Raw genomic sequence first — 23,454 nt, forward strand, 5'->3', positions numbered from 1 at the left:
ACACGTGGCGCTCAGTCATTGTCCACATGGTAGCCACGTCATCATTTAACGAGAGAACTAACAATTTGACTAACAGATGTATGAGATTGTCCTAAAATTAACATTTTAGGTATGACTCTGGGATGAAAAAAACTTGATGTACTAAATGTTGAAAACCATGAAACATGAGGGTAGTAAACAAAGTTTAACCCAAGAAAAAAAATTATTGTCGATAGTGTGTTTCTTTTGGAATGTGATTGTGTACACTTTTTTTTTTGCCGAACAAATGATATATCTACACTCAGGAGGAAGGGGGTGGGCTTAGCCTGACAATGAGTTAGTAATGATGAAATTCAAATTCACCTTTGGCGAGAATTGAACCTAAGATCTCTCACTTACAAGTGAAGAGGAATACCACTATACCGTAAAACTAAGTGGTGTGATTGTGTAAACTTAAAGTAGGAATCGCAATGTGATTTGGAGATCAAATCTTAATAGGCTTTGTATTACTTGTAGGCAAAAAAATTCATCATGATTAGTATAAATAAAGGCACTAGGCATGAGGATTCCTCAAGCCCTTTTATTTTTCTCTACACTCACTATTCTCTCTCTCAATAGTTAGTTTCGCATCAAAAGTGGCATTACTTTTAAATTTTAGAGAATGCTAGGTAGTTGTGCATATGTGAGATCGTAGTCGCTAATATATAATGTGATACTCATTATGAGACTCACATGTATTATAATTTTTTTACCATTGTGGTTTCTTTGCAAGAAAAATTGGGAATTGTATTTAGACATGTTTGTTGCTTAGGTTCATGTTTATTATAAAAAGAGTGAGTAAAACCACCAATATGTTCATGCACACAAGTACCATTACCTTTTATTTTCATCTTCTTGCTTCTTCAAAGAGTCAATTTAAAGTAAAATAATTATGACTGGTTTGATGGATTAAACAACCGTGCAATGCTTAACATTGAATGCATTGTGATTATATGCATTAAAAAACTCTTCCTCTTTCATCATATTTCTGCCCAAAACAATTTGTTGTAGTGCAGAAAAATACATTAATTCCCAACCCTGAAATAAAGTTGACTATTATCTGTTATTTCCAAACAGCATTATGAACTCTTTATGATAATTGATTAAATCGATCATTTTATAACTTCCAGAAGATGTTTACAGGTCTAGGGTTTCAGAAACCCTAATGGGGCCAGTGTGACCTGCAGATTAGATGAAGGAATTAAGGCCATAAAAACATCACTGGAATGAGGAAAATAATTTAGAAAGTGGTATTTAAAATCTCAATCGCATTTCTTTCCCAGTGAGGCAGTGAGTCAAGTGTAATCATTTCTATGACGCTTTCCATACCCCTCGGTGACAAATCCACTTCCCGTAGCATTTGAAAACCCTCTAAACTTTGCTATGATTTCAGGAAATTAAATTTTCTTTTTGTTATTGTTATTTTATTTGCATTTATTGTTAGAGTAAGTTGAAAATGGTACACTGTGAGTTATGACTTCACAAATTCACAGAGAATTTAGATGAATTCTCAATAAAAAGCAAGTAAACTACCTTGTACGTACGCCGCCCACGCGAAGAAGTTCTCCAAAAAGTCAAGCCACCATTATTCAGTGATGAAGCTCTAACGAACGAATGATTATAGAGACAAGAGATAGAGAGAGCAACAGAGAATATGACTCTGAGATTTTCACACATTCACCATGACATGCGCTAGAGAGAGAGAAAGTGAAGGAATATCACTATACTTCTAATGGTTATACACTTTTGGCAGTATTCAAAATACATCAAGGCAATCTCAGCCTTCCATCTTACACCATATGAGCTGTAGACACATGGTACCTTACTTACTTAAGACCTATAAGACTCAAATAAGAAAGATACAACCAAATCAACACTTAGCTAATTATTATAGCAATATGAGCTAGAATTACAACTGCCACATCAGATCACAATTTACACACTAACAACCCTCTTTAAATTGTGAACTGATTTCACTCCAAGAAGTTCTTTGAGATAGGTGAATTGCTCTCATGCTAATGCCTTTGTAAAGATATCAACAACTTGCTCCTTTGTAGGACAGTGAACCAAATCAATCATTCCTTACTACAATGCCTTCTTTATGAAATGATACCTCATGTTTATATAATTGGTTTTTTGATGAAAAATAGGATTCTTAGTGATGGCTATGGCTGAAGTATTGTCACAGTTCATTGGTGTTGCAACATATTGCACTTCACCAAAGTCTTCTAGAACAAACCTTAGCCAAGTAACCTGTGTTGTTGCCTCAGATGCACTAATATACTCTGCTCCAGTTGTGGATAAAGCAACACATTGTTGCTTGACTGAAGCCTAAGAGAAAACTCCACTGCCAAAGGTAAAAGCATACCCAGATGTGTTTTTCATGTCTTCTTCTGAACCACTCCAACCACTGTCACAAAATCCTATCAGAATTGTTCCTTTTCCTTTCTTGTACTCCAAGCCAAAGTCAAGAGTCCCCTAAACATATCTTAGAACCTTTTTGATGTCCCATAATGCTTGTTAGTAGGACAGTGCATGAACCTTGCTAACAAACATGCATCATACATTATGTCAGGTTTAGTTGTTGTCAGATACAACAAACTACCTACAAGTTTTCTATACTGAACTTCATCTGCAACTCCACTTTCATCTTCCTTTCTCAATTTATCACTTGGTACCAATGGTGTGCTCACTGGTTTACAATCCTGGAGTCCAAATTTCTTCAACAGAGATGAATCATACTTTCTCTGGTGTATGAAAATGCATTCTTCAGTTTGCATTACTCCCATACCAAGAAAATGATGTAAGAGTGCCAGAACAGTCATCTCATATTTATGCATCATATTAGCTTTGAATTCATCCATTAAATCTTGATAGCTTCCAGTGTAGATTATATCATCAACATAAATGGAGACAATAATCATCTCTGAGTCTCTTCTACACTTGGTATACAATGTTGCTTCGCTGGTACTCTTTTTGAAACCACAATATGCAAAGTATGAATCAATCTCTCCATACCAGGCCCTAGGTGCCTATTTCAAACCATACAAAGCTTTGTGCAGTTTGTAAACCTTATCCTCCTCTATTTGCACAATGAAACCATCTAACTGATCTACATACACCTCATCTTTAAGTACACCATTTAAGAAAGCTGATTTCACATGCAGTTGAAATAGCTTCCACTTGTTCTTTGCAGCCAGTGCAATCAGAGTCTTTATTGTATCTAACCTTGCAACAAGTACAAAGGTTTCATTCTAATCTATCCCAGGCTTTTGTGTATAGCCTTTTGCAACAAGCCTAGCTTTATTCTTTTGAATTGAGCCATCTAAGTTCAACTTTGTTTTATACACCCATTTTACCCCAATCACAGGTTTATCAGATGGTCTCCTTACCAATTCCCATGTCTGATTCTTCTCAATCATACATATTTCATCCTCAATTGCCATCTTCCATGCTTTATCCTGTGCAGCTTCATTATAGCATTATGGTTCAATGATACACATATGGCATCTTTCATAAATCTCACTTCAGTTTCTATATCTCAGTGGAGTATCATCATACTGAGGTATAGAAACAGAACTGGTTGATTCACCAGAGACAATAGCTGGAGAACCTTCAATTTGGGTTTAAGAACATTCAGATACAACATGTTCCATGGAATATGAACCTTCATCAACTTCACTCATCTTCATAGATTCATTTGCAGAAAATTGAATGCACACTTCCTTGACTTTATGTTTCTCCCAGTCCCATTTGCCATTTTCATCAAAGATCACATCCCTTGAGAGTATCACCTTCTGTGTTTCAAGATTAAGCACTTTATATCCTTTCTCACAAGTACCATATCCAATGAAGATACTAGTGACACTAGTTTCTTCTAGTTTATGCCTCAAATTTCCTAGAATGAGAGAGTAACACATCGCACCAAACACTGTCAGGTGTTTAATTCCAGGTTTTCTTCCACTAAACTTCTCAAAGGGTGTAATATTCTCCAATGTTTTTGTGGGACACCTGTTTAGTAAATACACAGATGTGTTCACTGCTTTACCCCAAAGATTATATGGAATGTCTTTCTGATGAAGCATACATTTAGCCATCTCCACTATAGTTCTATTTTTCCTTTCTGCAACTCCATTCTGTTATGGAGAATATGCAATAGTGAGCTGCCTCTTTAATCCAAAAGATTCACAAAACTTTTCAAAGTCATTTGAAATGAATTCTCCTCCCCTATCAGTTCTTAATTTCTTCACAGAATAACCACTTTGAAGCTCTACCATAGCCTTAAACTTCTTGAACACATGGAAGACTTCTGAATTATGTCTCAAGAAATAGATCTAGCACATCCTTTAGTAATCATCAACGAATGTAATGAAGTACCTATTTCCACTCATTGTTGGTGTTTGTATAGGGCCACACACATCTGAGTGTATTAGCTTCAGTGGCATCTTTGTTCTTCAAGTTAATTCTTTTGGAAAATACTCCATGTGATTCTTTCCCAATGCACATCCTTAACACACACCTTCACTGTCATGCATCATAGGTAATCCAAGAACCATATCATGTTCCTGTAATTACTTCAGACTCCTATAATTTAGGTGTCTAAACCTTATATGCCAAATTGTAGCACACTAATGCACATTAGTTTTTAATACCAATTGATCACTAAATTTGAACACTAGTGGAAAACACCTGTTCCTCTTTTACTTCACACTAACCACCAAGTTTGTCAATGTTCTGTCATCAAGGATATCCACCTTGTAATCACCAAACATAAGAAAATACTTATGTTCAGTCATCTATCCAATACTGAGTAAAGTCCACGTCCTAGCATGACTTCTCTTATATACCTTTTTCCCTTCTCAGTGTCAATAACAAAAGTTTCTTTGCCTTTCACATTAACTAGAACTCATGTGCCAACTTGCACTTGCTTTAATACTTCTGTCAATATCCACAAGCAGATCCTCTCTGGAGGTCATACGATTGCTACATCCACCACTATATGTATACCAAATTTCACTTACAGTTTTCACTTCATTTGTTTGTTTAACAAGAAAATGATTTCCAGGTTCCTCCACTTTGTTTGCAAAAATTCCCTTACTGAACATTCTTATTGAGATTACAGACCCTGGCAATATGGCCAAGCTTGCCACACTTATGACATTTGATCTTCCCTTTCAGCCAACACTCTCTATAATGGACTTTATCATAGTATTTGCAAGCACCACCAATGTTGCTAGTTTCATTTCTTACACCTGAAGTGAACTTGTTATTCCACTGCTTCCCTTTGAACTTGAAATTCTTGTGAAATTTTGTTCCACCAGCATTGACATTTTGATTACCAAATTTACCATTCTTAGGTGAGATATTCAAACTAGAAAATGCACGCTCAGTACTACTTTCTCCATGTCTAGTTAGCCTCAGTTCATACCTTTTCAATATAGCAAGCACATCTTGAGCATCAATTACTTCAATATCTTTAGTATTCTCTATAACAGAAGCTATACTATCATATGTTTTAGGTAAACTGATCAATAACTTTTACACAATTCTCTGATTACTAAGATCTTCTCCATAACTCATCATCTGATTTATCAAATCAAACAACCTAGCCAAATATGTAGCTAGAGACTCACCTTTACTCATACGAGTATACTTAAAATCATGACGAAGACCTGTAATTTCACATATCGTACTTATTTGTCTCCTATGAACTCTTGCTTCATAATATCTCATTCTGCTTTTGCAGTTTCTAGAGTTGCAATGTGTGGAAAAATCTAATCTGATACAGCTCCTTGAATGATTCCAAGAGCCCTTGCATCCTTGACCAAATTTTCACTATGCATCTTCATCTCCACCTCTGTTATCTCTTCCTCCATCTTCGTTTGAGAAGTAAAGTCGTCTCAACAATACTCCATAACTCGTGACATCGAAAAATCATCTTCATTCGAATTTGCCAGAAATCGAAGTTCTTTTCGTTAAATATCGGAGCTCGAAGCTCCCCTTCGCCAGACCCAGCCATGTTAGACTAAGATCACACCTCTGTCTCACTAGTTTCTCTGAAACGAGATGTTGCAAGAATGAACTCATTACCACTCACAGAATTGACGTCGAGAGATTTCAGACCCAACCTGGCTCTGAGGCCATGTTAGAGTAAGCTGAAAATGGTACACTGTGAGCTATGACTTCACAGATTCACAGAGAATTTACATTAATTCTCAATACAAAATGAAAGATGATGATAGAGATAAGAGAGAGAGCAACATAGAATATGACTCTAAGATTTTCACACATTCACCATGACATGCACTAGAGAGAGAGTGAAGGAATAACACTTTACTTCTAATGGTTATACACTTTTGGCAGTGTTCAAAATACATCAAGGCAATTTTAGCCTTCCATCTTACACCCTATGAGATGTAGACACATGACACCTTAATTACTTAAGACCTATGAGACTCAAATAAAAAAGATACAACCAAATCAGCACTTAGATAATTATTCTAGCAATATGAGCCAGAATTACAACTGCCACATTAGATCACAATTTACACACTAACATTTACTACAGTTTTCATTTATCTGTAGAAAATAATGTGACTGAAAAAAAAGTTTTCTAAAAGAAAAAGAGGTAAGAGCTAGAGACGAAGAATGTATTAGACTTTTTTGACAAAAACAAGCACAAACCAACATGTCTAATCAGGGCCAAAATGTATCAAGAACTAGAAGAGGTATGTCTGTGCAACACAAGCAACAGATCTAACAAGTCAATTCGATCAACTCGTTATCATTACCGCCATCATCATCATCATCGATTCGACTTGGACATTCCACTGAAACCTTAGAAAGCTCTCACTAACACAACTATATATGCTGCTCATGCTGCTTGTAGAGGACCCCTCAGCTAACCCATTGCACATCATGGCATGCATCTATTCGAATCCTTTCTCAATCAATGGCCCATATGCCCCCATTTCCATACCTCTAGAGAGTTCTTGTTCAAGATGATAACCTCTTTATCAATATATCAGCATACCCTCACACAGTTGAAAGAGATTCTAAGTTTAAATCTTACATGCGAATGTGACATCTATATATATTGAGTGTTACTAGAACAAGTTTAAGGTTCAAATCCCATGTAGACATTTATTGAATAAGGGAAAAGAAAAGGGAAAAGGATGTCGTCTAGAGTGAACCAATTCAAATATTACACTTAGTAGCACATGTGCCAATACCATTTCTCATAAGTTGCTACCAATTCAATTGCACATGAATTGCTTTGTGCTCTTTTTCCCCTTTTTTCAGTCTGTTTCATTGTTACTTCATTTACACACACACCATGAGTGGTTTGGGTTCAACCTCCGACACTCTTCTCTATCTTTTTATGATAATAATTCCAATAACAAACCAACATAACTGCAATATTTCCAGGATATATCATATATATGCTTATATAAATTAGCCACAGGATATATCCACTCTAATTTGCATTATGATCAATCATCACCTCATATAAATGACAAAATACAAGTTTTAATTCAACTTTTTCCACTCACAAATAGGCTAGAAATTAGGTTCAAACAAATTCCATCAATTAGGCTCTAACAATTGGTCTTTATAATCCAATCCCTAATTCTCTATGGTCCTAGAGTCTAGAAGTAATATATTTGTGAATAAAATGTTAATTTAGAGTTAGTTGCTACAACAAATGCAATGATCATCCATGTCCCTGAAAGAACCTTGTGCTTCACACCTTAGATAAAGAGGGAGTGATGGTAAAGTGTGTACTACTTGTTATGGATAATTAGTAATTAATTATTAATCGACAAAATTAATCATGGTCATTTCTCTTCACCAACCGCCATGAAAACCATATATTAAAAAGAAGACATAATTTCAAAACATAATTTGTAAAGGGTAAGGTGTAATTCTGAGATTGAGATTTGAGAAAGAAGGTTTGGAGGGTGGTCGATGTCAAAAAGGTCTGTAGGATCCTAATAGGACCCCCCCAAGAATCTCCTTTTGCTGGTTACGCTAAGCCTAACAATAACATTTTCTGCACAGCCCTCTTTTTCATTTTTGTGTTGCAACTTTTGGTTAAATCATGTTTAACCTCAGCAGCACACTTTCTTAGTTCTAGAGAGAGAGGGCAATTTATTCAATATCTGACTCTAGTTATTCCTCTCTAATTATAATCTAAAAACGTTGTTTTATATTGGTAAATGATCTAATGGCCTAACTCTTTGTTGGAAAGTGAGTAATTTTTATATTACTATTTTGAACTTTCTTAATTTTCAGCTTTTATTTTTTTTAAGTTTCTATAGTCTCTTTTTATTGATTTTTTATTTATCTACCACTTTTGTAAATTTGTTAAGTCTTCTATTTAACTGCTGACGTGACAAACCTTCAGTCTCCCAAACTTTTTACTTTACTACCCAAGTTGTCTCACCCAAAATAAACATTTCAATGGCGCAAAGGCATGTCTTGTCATAGGTTAATGAAAGATTTAACAAATAGATTAACGGATATGTATGAAAATGGTAGAAAGTCAAATGTTTGAGTAAGAAAGTAAGACATAAAAACTTGAGTACTAAAAGCTGATAATTATAAAATTTTATGATAGTAAAGTAGAAATTATAAGAAAGGTCATGTATAAACTACGAGAAAAATTTACTTATGTCAGGATGTAATTGTAGTAGTTCCAAAGTCACGTACAATTACGTGCTTTAACTATTCAACATGGTAATGGCAATTGGCTAGTTTTAGATAATGTCACAATGACATTCTCATTGTATGCAATACCTTGTAAACTAGGTGTATTAAATACACTAATTTCTAGTGACCATATTGCAACTGTGGCGTGTGGTATCCCAAATAATATAAATGACTATCAATAGTTATCAACCATATGCGCGTATCAAACAGTTTGGTCATGCAACCACGAGATGTAGAAAGAGATTGTTATGTTCGCTCCCCGCCCCATCTAGCTAGTAAGGGCATCTCCAACAGCTTTGCTTAATAAGGTTTTTTGGCTACTTCAACCAAAAAAATGCAGAAACACCAAGCTTAAACATACTAGCTAAATCACTAGCTAGCTATTTTAACTTTGTGAACACTAACCGGCTAAGTTTAGTTAGGAGGAGAGAGAGGTAAATTTTTGCTATACATTAAAAACTGTAAAATTGCATTGTGGACTTGAAGAGAAGAAAAAGGGCTTGAGTTGTTAAGTTTAGTATAGAAGTCATACAAATTTTTTTAACTTAAGCTAAAATAATTAGTATCGTTGAAAGTGGTGGCTAGTCAAATTAACATTTAAATTATTTGACCACCTACAATAATAAAAAAATTAATTAGTGTTATTGGAGATGCTCTAAGAACCTATTCAAAGGGTGATGTTATGTATAGGGAGGGAAAAGCCATGTTATGGCGGGGACCAGAGAGTGTTCAATGATGCGGTCCGCCGTATGATTGGAGGCCACGGCCGACCATCACCGTCCTACGTGGACTGCACGTCCATATCACAATTCACTACCCTCCACTTCATTTTATTCAGAAGCCACAGCTCTCAGCCTCAAGCTGATTCAGAGCTGATAATGGTTTGTAAGCTTGCCCTTCGGATTTTTAGTTTCCCCAATTCCCCCTTTCTTTCTTTCACATTTACCTATTACCCTCTGACAGATCAAACCAGTTTGCCGCCTCTTCTACTGTACTGTATAATTCAAGAAGGTCACCGTAAAACCAAGGCCAATATAAGAAGAAAGGCCAACTTCTTATAAACACACAAAATTTCATATGTTTTCTATGTAAAACATATTTTTTACATTCTCATAATTATAAAACGTGAACTATTTTTAAGAGCAAAAAGCCAATCACCTATTCTCCTTGGCCAAACGAATGCATTTGAGTATCATAAACTCAGCCACCAAACTCTAACTTGTGCCAAGTGGTGTGTTCATAATTCACTTTCTCCTGCAGGAAACAAAAATGGTTGAAAAAGTTAACTTTTTTGCTTGCGTGTGTGTGTGTGTATATATATATATATTTTTTTTTTTTCTTGTATATTTTTTCATTTGTACTCTTTCAGCACATGATATAACTCTAATAATCATATAGCCTTATCTCACCTTTCTCCCTGTAAGAAAATTACAGAAATAGAAGAATATATGATTTCCATCTGTTTTTAGCCTCATCACACGTGCAACATGTTTTATTACTCATGATTTTGCATCAAAGTGATCAAGTTTCAACACACAGAGACCCCGCGCGCTGTGCGGCCTTTTTAACTTATACGCCTGCAATGTTGCTCCACACTATCAAGTTGTTCGAACTTCAAATGAATAAGAAAATAATAATGCTATTTTTTTTTTTTTGAACAAACGATATTATATATCTACACTAAGATGGAAGGGGTGGGTTAGTCTCAAAATAGGCTAGCAATAATGTGGTACGAATTCACATTTGGTGAGAATCGAACCTAAGACCTCTCACTTACAAGTGAAAAGGAAAATCATTAGACTGTAATATTAAGTGACAATAATAATGCTATTTAGACACACAAAATTAATATGCTGAAATTAATCATTGAATTGAGGAAGTCTTTTTTGATCAAGTATTGGAATTTTTATTTTTTTTATTTGTTTAATTAAAACAACAATATTACTTATACACTAACATTGCCATCACGATAAAAACATTATTGTGAATATATTGAAGAAAAAAAAATATAAAGATTAGAGTTTAGGGTTTAGGAATTAAGTATTGGAATTAAGTTTCCCTAAACATATATATATTGATCAAATACTGAAATCATATTCGACTATGATGATATAACATGTCAAGGAAAGACACTATTAAATAATCCGATCAATTTTCTTTTTTCACCACACTATATATTTAATTATAATGAATGATTCTGGAAAACCAGTTTCATCAGTTGCAAAAAACCTATAAATAACTAAAAGGATTTAGTGGGATACGATCGTGATTTTAATTAAATCAAGGTTTCTGGCCCAAATCTTTGGGGTTGTTTTTTCCAATAAACGTTGGTTACATTTCTTTATGTTATTTGTACCAGTAACCGGTTTATGGATGAGTGCTCTTGGAGTAGTAGTTCAAATTAGACCATAAAAATCTCTCAAAGATCAAGGTATCTTTCAAAAAACACCTTTGATGATGAGTTGTTGTTAGATACGAACTTTTGATAGCAATTAGTAATTAACATTTCGATCAACAAACAAGGAGATGAAACCACGTACTTGTTTGGTCCATGGGAGATACCCCACTGAACTGATTATTTTCTAGAATCTAGAACTCGCTCTCACTGTAGTATCTAAATTATTGTAACTAAACAAGCATGCACTACAGTACTGCCAGGACCGCTTAGGCCATCTTCAACCGAGGGCTGGCCAGAGGGCTCGTTTTAGCCCTCTGGCCCTCCATGATCGTCAAAGATATTAATATTTTAATAAACATTATAGGGTCATATTTGCCTCCGTCTCTAACCGAGGGCCAGAGGGCTTGTTTTAGCCCAGTCATAAAAAACCATCTCCAACTGAGGGCCAAAGGGCCATAGGGATAAACATAATTTATTATTTAAAAACTACAACTTAAATTCAAATCCAACGGCTAAGTGACGTCAGCATAATTTATTACTTAATTTAATTTAATGTTGTATAATGGCTTAGGAAGTTATAGGAAAAAAATATAATTTAAAAAAAATATATGAAACAAATTTTGTAAAATAGAAGTTATAGGAAAAAAAATATATAATTTAAAAAAAATATGAAACAAATTTTGTGAAATAGAAGTTATAGGATAAAAATAGAATTTAAAATAAAATAAAACAAATTTTGTGAAATAGAAGTTATAGGAAAAAATGGAATTTAAAAAAAATATGAAACAAATTTTGTAAAATAAAAGTTATAGGAAAAAAATGGAATTTAAAAAAATATATATGAAAAATAGAAGTTATAGGAAAAATTTTGTAAATAAAAATAATAATAAAACTGTAAAAAAAAAAAAAAAACAAATGCAACGGCTAGCTGACGTCAGCTAGCCGTTGTATTTGAATTTTTTTCTTAAGCATTCCTGTCGGTTTTAACTGACAGAAAAGATGATTTTTCTGGCCAGCCTTCCAGCCCCCTCCGATTCTGTGGGGCCTTCTCAGATTCCACAGTCCTCTGGCTTAGCCCTCTGTTGGAGACGGTTTTCGGGCTATTTTCTGCCCTCTGACCCTCTGAACCCTTCAGTTGGAGATGACCTTATATCTTCAGATGGCACAGGCTAGAATCATGTAACTCGCTATATTGCCTTCTTGGGAAATATTGGTTTTTACATTCCTGTTATTTGCTTGAATACATGTGTATATAATGTAATATGACATTCACAAACGTAAAATCAATCTCGTTGCAATTGTAATAATGTTATTTTGTGTTAATCAAACTATTATTATATAATGTAACCTTACAAATATTTTTGTAATTTTGACATTGAATATTAGTGTCATATTGTAATATCATTTAGTGGAAGGTAAGGAGCTAAAGGGTGAATAATGACAATATGTAATCTTATGGCGTTCACTAATAATTCTATACTATAATATCGTTCGTGATATACCAATCAATGTTATTATAATAAACAATATTATCATATAACCTCGCCATTATTATGTAACATTTAGACAATAAACTTTGGAAATATAATGTAATATTTTGTACTGTAGAAATGAACCACATATAGACCTACTACATTAAAACCTCTACAGAGTCATAAAGTTGGGATCAAACTAATTTTAAAACTTTAGAGAAGTTATTACTCAATAGAGGTGTAGTTAAAAGAATATTAATTAGTGACTTATTTATTCTTACGAATGGTGTATTTTCCTAAATACGATTCAGTGGATGCCAAGTATATTATTTCTTGCATATATGTACCCGCAAGCTCAAAGATGTAACATAAACTCTATAAATTAAAGCATTGTCCAAAACAACTTCAGAGGTATATTTTAGTTCATCTTAAACTTTTTGTTTGTGATCTTGCATACTTTTGTACTCGTTGACAAGTATTACTATGTGAAGACTTATTCCTTATGATGGGATCAAGAAAAATTACAACTTACTACAAATATGGAGTTTATTCCTATACATAAATGGTCTCAAGTTGGGACCAAAATATATTATGACTTTAAAGAGCTATTTTTTCTTTATAGAGTATTACTTTACAGAAGTTTTGTTGTATCTATCAATATATATATAGAGTTGCCGTACATATAAGCATCTTCATCATTCCATCTCATTTTAGTCGTCCAAATGCCTTAATCAAATCATACAATCAACCTACAAGATTATTATGATGATCAAGATGGGATCGATTCCCTGCAACTCGCAGACACAATGAGACATGCCACGAATCTCAGCTTTTGCACTTGACCTAGCAACCACTTTCTATTTCTTACTTCTCCAAGTACGTAAAGTGTCCATATGTAGATCGTCCTCTAAATCTGCATCTATATACCCTTCAACAATCAAATGACCATTCTTGGAGAACACCAAGCTCTTGTCAGGAGCCATCTTCAAATACCTTAAAATACGGATCACTACATCCATATGAGTTTCACTAGTAGAGTGCATAAAATTGACTGCATAAGAAATGTCATGGTGTGTGTGAGATAAATAAATTAATCTCCCCACAGGACTTTCATATCGTTCTTTGTGAGTTAGAACATGATCCATAAATAAACCTAGGCGATGACTCTACTCAATGTAGTATTAGTAGGTTTACATATCTAACATGCCTGTTTTAGCCAACAAATGAAGAACATATTTTCGTTGAGACAGAAAAATATCATGCTTGAATCGTGCAGCCTTGATTTTAAGAAAATACTTCATATGGAGTATATATAGGAGTTACAAGTATTGTGTTACATGTACTTCACCGATGTGGGACAAAACTCATGTACAATTTAACTAATATTTACACTATAGCTCGCGACAATATATATATTTAACACATGATAGTGATCACCGCACAAAACAATTGACCAACTCATAAACTTAATTTTTTAATTTTAGGGAAATTTTTTATGCGGTCCTTAACTACCAACGTTCTTTGACTGAAATCTTATTGGTTTTTAGTTTTTGGTCAAAGCCCCTAACATTAATGTATTGATATATTTTAATGTCGGTTCTTATATTTTTTAACTTAAAAGTTAAAATTGATAGTTTCTTATATTAATGAGACTTTAAATAAAACCCATAATTTTCAGATTGAAAAATCTTAAAAAAATGATACGCCCAACGTCATGGAAGAAAATTCAAAACCAATAGAAAATCATGTCTTGCCATAAAAAAGTAGTGCAAACGGAAAAAAAAAAAAAAAAAAAGAGCACCTAAAACCCATCCACCGTCCACAGACAGTGTCACACGTTGGTCGTTTCGATTGTTCTCCTCACTCTTACGTTTTCCCTTCTTTTTCTACTCAATTCCTTCTCCAAAATAATTGTCCACAAAGACATCAAATCATTTGCAATCTCTAAATGGAAGTGGAATACCAATTTAAATGACCAAAATACCCTCCCAATATGAAAAATACTTGCATCCATCTAATGGAGCTAGTGCACCACTTTGTCAAAGCCTTGCGACTAAAATATTTTCGTCATTTAGAATTTATAATAAAAACTATTCATTGTCTTAATATCCTTTTAAATTAAGATCATTTCTATGAAATGCATATTAATTATATAAATCGTTTTAATAACTATATGTATCTAACAAATTTAGTGTTAATATCAATTAACTATTCATAATAAATTATTTGTTGTTGTGACCTATATTTAACTGAGGGGTGCGGCATAGAGAAAAGGAGAGTGGAGAATAGGCTAGTGGAATTGTGTGTTCATTCCTCAGTCCTTGTGCCTTTATTTATAGTATTAAGGACGAGAGAAACTTGCTCTCCAAGTAATACAAAATCTATTAGGAAAGATCTTTTAGATCCCAAAGGATTCCTATTCTATCTCTAAGGAAAGATCTTTTAGATCCCAAAGGATTCATATTCTATCTCTACTTAGGATTTACACAATCACAATATTGATTAGAACATATGTCACAACACTCCCCCTTGAGTGTGCAAATATTCAAGTAGACGACGCATCAAATCTTCAGGCAAATGTAGAAGCAATTGATGAAATCATCTTGTCTAGTCGGCACAAGTAACGAATACGAGTCTCAAAACAAACGGAAGAATGCATGGGTGGTAAAACTCACAAAACCTCGCTATGGCAAAACCCAAGGTGGGACAAAGGCCCATAGTCAAAGGAGAAAAGTGAGAAGTTACATTAAGTCAAAACTATACATCTTCGGGACACAAGTAGGATGTACACAAGGGTATGACCAACCCAGGATGGGTGCCTCGTCAAAATCTAGTCAGGTAGCAAAAATCCAATGGGAAAAATGCTCTTAATCGTAGGAAAAAGAGTACATTAAGGTCAAGTGAGTATACTTCTAGATATTCCCCCTGAGTTTGATAAAACTTCCAAATGAAACTACAAGCATTGCAAGTGAGAAAGTTACGTATACCAATTCCTCGAACAAGTTTCTGGAAGGTAGACTTCAACAGTGACGTCGTGTAGAGGTCGATAAAGGTTATCTGGGATCAGATTGCTTGACTTCAATCTTCTGATGCTCATGCTGATGTAGGCACAATATGCTTGGTGTTGACTTGTTGGATGTACCATGATTTGGTCAATACATACGGCGTTGTCTTCATGCATCGTATTAGGACTTAACGATACATGAAAAACGCAAGGATTTTGAATATGATCCACAAGAGTTCTGGACTATATCTTTCACGTGATGAAATACAGTGAGTCTTGGAACGATTTAAAGGTTTCGCAACAAAGGTCTATCTGGTTGACCTCTAAGATATTGTGGTGTTCATTTAATGGTAAAGACATAATCATTCGGGAATGTACCTTGTGCGGTTAGACAGATGGTCTGATTCAGCGAATCCCACAAGGTAGGCATCACTCTGAAGATCAAGGGGGTGTGATCTATTCTGAGATGCATAGGGATGGATAAGCCCAAATCCGTAACACCAAATTTGGTGGTGGCGTGTAAGCACAGTGCTGCTTTATGCCAAAAGATTATCAGCACATAAGATGTCAGATTCTAGTGCATTGAGCTAAGTACAACAAATGCCAATGGTACTTAGATATGGTTGCCTCATATTCCAATATGGAACCTTATGCTCCATACCCTTCGTAAAAGTCTCATTTGCATCTAGCGTATGGACGATCAAGGTATACTCGGACATAACATATATTCACTTAGATGGATATACCACATCCGCCCGGATAGTTCTGCATCTGTAAAGTGAAAGCCTCTTGAGAACCAAGAAGGTGTTCTTGTGGTCTAGAACTATTTAAATTAGTACATGTAAGTCCTTTGGAAACTCCATGTATGTTTCGTATCAAGATCCCAGAGATACTACAACCACGTTTATAATGTTGCAATCAATCACATGGATTAATTATTCTAGTTGATCAATTAGTTCTACGTTGACATTAATCAACGAAATGCAGTTCGTTATCGTTGTTTTTCATTTATGTCGGTAGTTACAATATAAACGAAACATCATCTATGATAATCTCATTCCAACTCCATATCTCATCAAAACTAGTACACTAGACCAAGAACTTCAGGTCTCGGCAGTAATCCGGATTTAATCTCATGAGATGAAAAGGATTGAGACAGCGATCTAGGGGCGGATTCGTTCATGCCATGTTCCTCCAATTTTAGGGAAATGAATCCTTGAATCGAGTGATTTGCCACGCTTCTGGCGTAGGACAGATTGATTGGCTAGCCACCAATGTACGAGGGTCAGCCACAACAGTGGCGTTCTTGCTTTTATGACAAAGGTTCATCATACATTCGGTACATATCTTTGCAGGCACATTTACAGCTGGTATATGTGATCTCGTCACTTTTTTATAGATAAGAGGAAGTGTTTGGTTATACTTTGACGATCTAGATTGGGATCAAGATGAGATATAGTGGGGACGTCTATGATAATTCACATCGTTTTGTAGGAACGTTGACGTTCTTATCTCCCTCTAATGCTAAGAAGACTATCTCATAAAGTGACAATCCGCAAAATGAGCGGTAAAGAAATCGCATGTTAAAAAGTTTTAAGAAACGAATATTAGAATGAGAATCATAACCGACATAGATTTTCATCCTTCCCTGAATATCTTTTTTTTTTCTTTCTTTTATACGTAAGGGTGGCGCAAAATGGCACATAGACTGCACAACCAAAGACGCGTAGATGCGATATGTCGAGTTCGTATCTGGTAACCAACTGACACGCACTTTATAAGGTTGGGTTGTGACGTGCCTCAGGCAAACCAACATGGTTGCTTGTAATATTGCATGGCCTCATGCCGAGATGGGGAACTTGGTACGTATGACCAAGCGATCGCGCAATCATTTGAAGGCGTTTAATGAATGATTCTGCTGGGTCGTTCTGGGTATGAACATAGGGTACTGGATGTTCAACTTCAAAAAACCCAACTGACATGCAATATTCATCGAAAGTTTTCGATGTAAATTCTCCAACTTATCCAATCAAATAAATGTGATCAGATAATCAAGGTGGTAAGCCCTGAGCTTGTTAATCTGAGCCAACAATGGTTGAGGTTCGGGAATACTATCCCGTATTCTTGAAGTTTTTAGGTCTTAGGTGCCAAGGATCATACTTCGAGCATGATACCACCTCTTGGCAGGCCTAATTCTACCATATGTTGTAAAATAAACTCGCATTAGGATTGTGAGAGAGAGACAGACCCAAACTTGGGTTCGGTAGGCTCCAGCTGAAGCTAGAATGGTATGTTCGATAGGCTCCAGTCGAAGCTGGAAGGGTCTGTGCGGTAGGTCTCTACCAAAGCAGAGTAGTACCGTTCAATGCACCTCTGCCGAAATAGAGCATGCCCTTCAATGTATCTCTGTCGAAGCAAAGAATGCATGTCAATGCATCCCTGTTGAATGAGGGATGCATTGCTGAAGCAGGGCACCACCTACCAAGATTGGGTCAATATCGTTTGGTATCTCCCAGCCGAATTGCTGGGGTACCATTCTCTCACAAGTGTGGTAGTAATCAGATCTAAGAATTTGGTAAACTTCTACTCTCTATACTGCTATTTCATGAGCAATTTAGATATAGAAAGGCGAGAAAGATTTTCTTCTAATCAAAATTCGATCGAATATAAACTTCAGAATTGTACCTATTCATGAACGTAATGGTTTCAATCATGTTTTGCTTCGGGCAAGAATTCATCTTTCCATGATGTGAAACGGTCATAGTGAGTCAATGAGCCATTGAGTCCTTGAAAGTAAAGTACTTCCATTTGATATGTTTCAGGCATAAGTCTTTGAATAAAGATCAGGCGGAGGATTATTCAGCTATTCCACACCATAACTAGCTACAATGATTTTGCAACTAGTCTTAGTCAAATGGGATGTCACGTCTTGTTTCCACAAAGTAGTTTCTTGTTCGAAACTTCCAAATCAGTGAAATCGAACTTGTTACAGTTCGACAATACGCTGAATGGCAGAAACAAGAATGTGATTGGTGTTTTAGGAAATAAAATTTCCATAAACATCAAAGTTAGAACATTTAGGTTCTAAGACATGGTTTGGTTTAAACAGATTTAAGCATGGAGAACTTCGGGTCTCAACATGAGTGTTGCGCATTAAGAAACTTCAAGTTTTCTATGGCACTTTTCCGAAATTCAGGTTCTAAATTATAAACTTTAGGTTCATAGTACCTGTAAACAAACACAATATATACAAGACATAATATATAGCAATTGAAAGCAAATATATTAATAGTAGGTAGCTTCAGGACCCATTATTTAAAAGTTAAGTGAAACAGCCCTAAAAGTATGGAGTTTCAAGTCCAAAATTCAACTAAAGCCCACATGAGGCTGTTAAAAAAAAAAAAAGGCCCAGGCCCAATATTGGGCTGGGAAAGATGCGGGCCGAGCCAGGGGGAGTAAGGGCTGCAAGCCCTGTCTTACATATGTGTGGGCTGCAAAACGTAAGCCCAATGAGACAGAGGCCCAGGGTTGGGCTTTGTGGCATCATAGGCTAATCGAAGAAAAAAGGCCAACGACAGTGGGCTGGGCTACTGCAGGTAGACCCTGGGAGAATCCCAAAGGGTTGTTGCTGTGAGCCAAAGGAAAAACGAAGCCTAATTTAGGCTCATACTAGACCAAAGAACACTCTAACGTCACTGGGAGTGGTCGCCGAAAAGGAAGACCACCACCACCGCTTCTTGCGGTTGTGTTTAAGGTCGGGACCATCAACGAAAGTCGGATTCCAATGGAGGAACTAGGCCAACAACAAGTGATGAAGAGCTAGATGTCTATGAACCTAGGTAACCCTCAGATTTGAAAAACAATTTTTCAAAAATCCAGTGAGATTCATGTGAATCTCTACCAAAAACCAAGATGGGGATGACTTCAGCTCGTCAGGGTGGTAGCCACGATGGCTGGGCATGACTGCTGGCCATGCTTAAGTTAGTTTTGCTAGTGGCGATGTCGTGGAAAGTGTCGAGGTGGGTTCTGGGTACAAGAGCCATCATGGCTCCGTGGCTTGCCTCGCAAGTTGGCTTGGCTCCAGCGGCGCAAGCTACTAGCCTGGCAAGCTAGCAGCTTGGTTGCTTAGGGTTAGGCGGCTTGAAGTCGTGGATCGTCTGGGTTTAAAACCCTAATTTTTTTTTTCAGATTCAATTATATGCATATATAATTTAATACTAATCTATATATAATTTCATACAATATGAATTCACATAATTCAATAATTATGGATATAATGCAGAAATAATTTATGTAGAATCTAAATTTCTAAAAACGTAAAGTTGGGTTATGCATTATGATGAATGTTCATGCTATCAGGGCTACAAAAATATCGAGATAAAAACCGTTGTTTTGGAAGAACCTGATTGCGTGATGATATTGGTGAACTAGTTTGATGCAGAAAATTATTTCTTCAATGTCGGCTTTCCATCTCCAAAGCTTGTATCACATTCAACACAAGAAAAATAAAATTGAATTAATAAAAGTATATGAATTCAATAAAATCAAAATTTGATTAATTAAAAATAATTGAAATGTAACACTCTCCTGATTGAAGACAAATAAATTCTCTTTAGCACAGTGTGAAGAGCATGCTGATAACGTGTTGTGACCTATATTTAACTGAGGGGTGCGGCATAAAGAGAAAGAGAGTGGAGAATAGGCTTGAGGAATTGTGTGTTCATTCCCCAGCCCTTGTGCCTTTATTTATAGTACTAAGGACGAGAGAAATTTGTTTTCCAAGTAATACAAAATCTTTTAGGAAAGATCTTCTAGATCCCAAATGATTTATATTCTATCTCTACTTAGGATTTACACAATTACAATATTGATTAGAACATATGTCATAACATTTGTTTATTTGTTATATACATACATACATGTATATATATATATACATACATACATGTGTATATATATATATATATATATATATATATATATCTAAACATTTTTTTATTGGAATGAACTTTTATAAAATTTGTATAATGCGTCAATAGCAAGAAGTAAATAAGGTGCTCCACATAGAGAATAGAATGAATGTTAGTGTTGTCTTTCCAATATTACTCACACTCGAGCCTAGAGGAGTTTTTGGTGAATATGCATGCAGCTTCTGTATGATTACGAAGCCATTTGAGTGGAGAGGGAGCCGAGCCAAAACGTCTCGTTTATTTGGCGGCAACACATGGTGCAAGGTTGTGAAAATACCAATAGGATCCTGTCCAGATCCTTTTGGTAAACCTTTTGGTAAAGATTCTGGGGATCCGTGAATTGTGTATGTTCATTATACATCGTGCAGTCAATTTTTATCAAGTTCTGTTTGTGTTTAATTTTAAATAAAAATATTTAAAATAATTTTTTACTGCACGATGTACAATGAACAGACACGATTCACAGATCCTCGGAATTCTCACAAAGAGGATCCGGCGAGGATCCAAATTCGTGAAAATAGGGTGAACGTGTGGCAGATGTACGTCAGTCAGAATATTTGAACTTTGAAAACGAAATTAAGTAATAGGATTTTTTTACGACAAGCTGAAGAAGCAGCAGCAGCAGCAATGGATGGATAACATGAAGCTTTCAGAGTGGGGGGGGGGGGGGGTTCATGAGATGAGGAGGAAGATAGTAGTCACGGCAAAACGAGACAGTAACAACACCACAACACACCACGATCATGATCAATTCTTTAATTGATAGTAAAGATCATTGTACCTCACGAGTGATTAGTGAGTTTCATTTGTAAATAACTATAGCTAAATCCATAGGGCTCCATGTAAAGACTTAGCTGACAAGAACAATTAAATTCTTTGGGTTTTGATAAATAACCATCGTCAACAACAAATTCTTATTTCATTAAGTGATGTTAGCTTTATGAATCCTAATACGTTATTGAGCTTGGTTTTATGCCAAGTCGTCCATTAGCTTCAAGTACTATGTATCTTTTTCTTAGAATCTCTTTCCAAATCTTCCGCTACACTCATTTTATTCGTTTATTGATGCTTGACCTAGACCATAAAGCATTGATGACCTTATTGCGATCCTATAAAAAAAATTCCTTAGGCTTTAGTGGTATTCGTTGGTCGCACAACACACCTAATGCATGATCTTCTACTTCATTCATCTAACTTGTATTCTATGGTTGAGATTCTTATCCAATTCTCCGTTCTTTTGCAAGATAGATCCAAGATAATGAAAGCGTTCACTCTTTGATATTGGTCTACAATCCTTACCCCTAGCTATCTCATTTGGACTCAACTTGCACTTCATATACTCTGCCTTGACAAACTTAGAAGGAGACTCTTAGATTCCCGCCAAAGGTTAAGAGAAGGAGACTCTTAGATTCCCGCCAAAGATTAAGCTTCGCATTTACTCCTTCCTGTGTTTCATCTATCAACACTACATCATCTGTGAAAAAACATACACCAAAGGATATCATCTTGAATATGTCTCATTAACTCATTCATGTCAATGCAAAAATGTAAGGACTTAAAGCTTAACCTTGGTTTAACCTTATGGTTATGGGCAGACTTTCAATTTGTCCTTCACAAGTCGTACTGCAGTCTTTGCTACATCATACATATCCTTTATTGCTTTGATATATGCTACTCGTACTCCTTTCTTCTCTAGAATCATCCAAAGAATTTCTCATGGGACCTTATCATACACTTTTTTCAAATCTATAAAGACCATTTACAAATCCTTATGCATATTTCTACATCATTTCAGCGATCTCCGTAATAGATAGATTGCATTTATAGTTTAGTGTCCTAGCATGAACCGAATTGATTGTCTGAGACTCGTGTCTCTTGCCATAGTCTATGCTCAATTACTTTTTCTCAAAGCTTCATTATGACTCATTAACTTAGTACACCTATAATTCATGCAATTTTGTATGTCGCCCTTATTCTTGTAAATAGGCACCAAAGTGATTTTTCGCCGCCCATTTGGCATCTTCTTCATTTTTCAAAATCTTATCGAAAAAGTTTGTGAGCCATGCTATATCTATCTCTCCCAAGATCTCCACATTTCGATCGGTATATTGTCGAGACCCACTACTTTTCCATGCTTCATCTTTTTCAAAGTTACAACCACTTCCACTTTCTAGATTCAGCAGTAGAAACAATCATTTCTACACTCTCCCAAGTTACTCAACTCACCCAACGAAGTACCCCTTCCATGTCCTTCATTGAAAAGATTATGAAAATAAGCTCTCTATCTATCTTTAACGGCATTCTACGTAGCTAGAACATTTTCATTCTCATATTTGATGCACGTTACTTGGTTTAAGTCTATTGTCTTCCTTTCTCTTACTCTAGCCAGTTTATAGATATCCAACTCATCTTCTTTGGTATCTAATCGCTTATATATCATCAAAAGCCGCTAGCTTCGCTTCTCTCAAGGCTTTTTTTGCTCCTTTTCCGCTATTTTATACCTCTCATAGTTTTCGCCGGTTTCTATCCTTGGATAAGGCTTTACAACACTCTTTCTTAGCCTTAACATTTTCCTATACCTCCTCATTCCACTTCAATGTGAGCAAAACCGTTGGACTTTCTTAATATTACATTTGCAATTTTTCAAGTAAAACTAGCCATAGAATCCCACATTTGGCTAGCGTTCCTCTTTGTATCCCAAATGCATTGAGCAAGTACTTTCACTTTGAAAGTGACTTGTTTTTCTCCTTTTAGATTCTACCATCTAGTTCTTGGACAATTTATGGTCTTGTTCGTTCTTCTATCTCTTTTGATATGTACGAATTCACCAACATGCGATGTTGGTTAGCCAGGCTCTCTCCCGGTATAACTTTGCAATCT

Source organism: Pyrus communis, chromosome 15, assembly GCF_041283825.1.
Source record: "Pyrus communis isolate YQ-2024b chromosome 15, ASM4128382v1, whole genome shotgun sequence".
Classification (NCBI taxonomy): Eukaryota; Viridiplantae; Streptophyta; class Magnoliopsida; order Rosales; family Rosaceae; genus Pyrus; species Pyrus communis.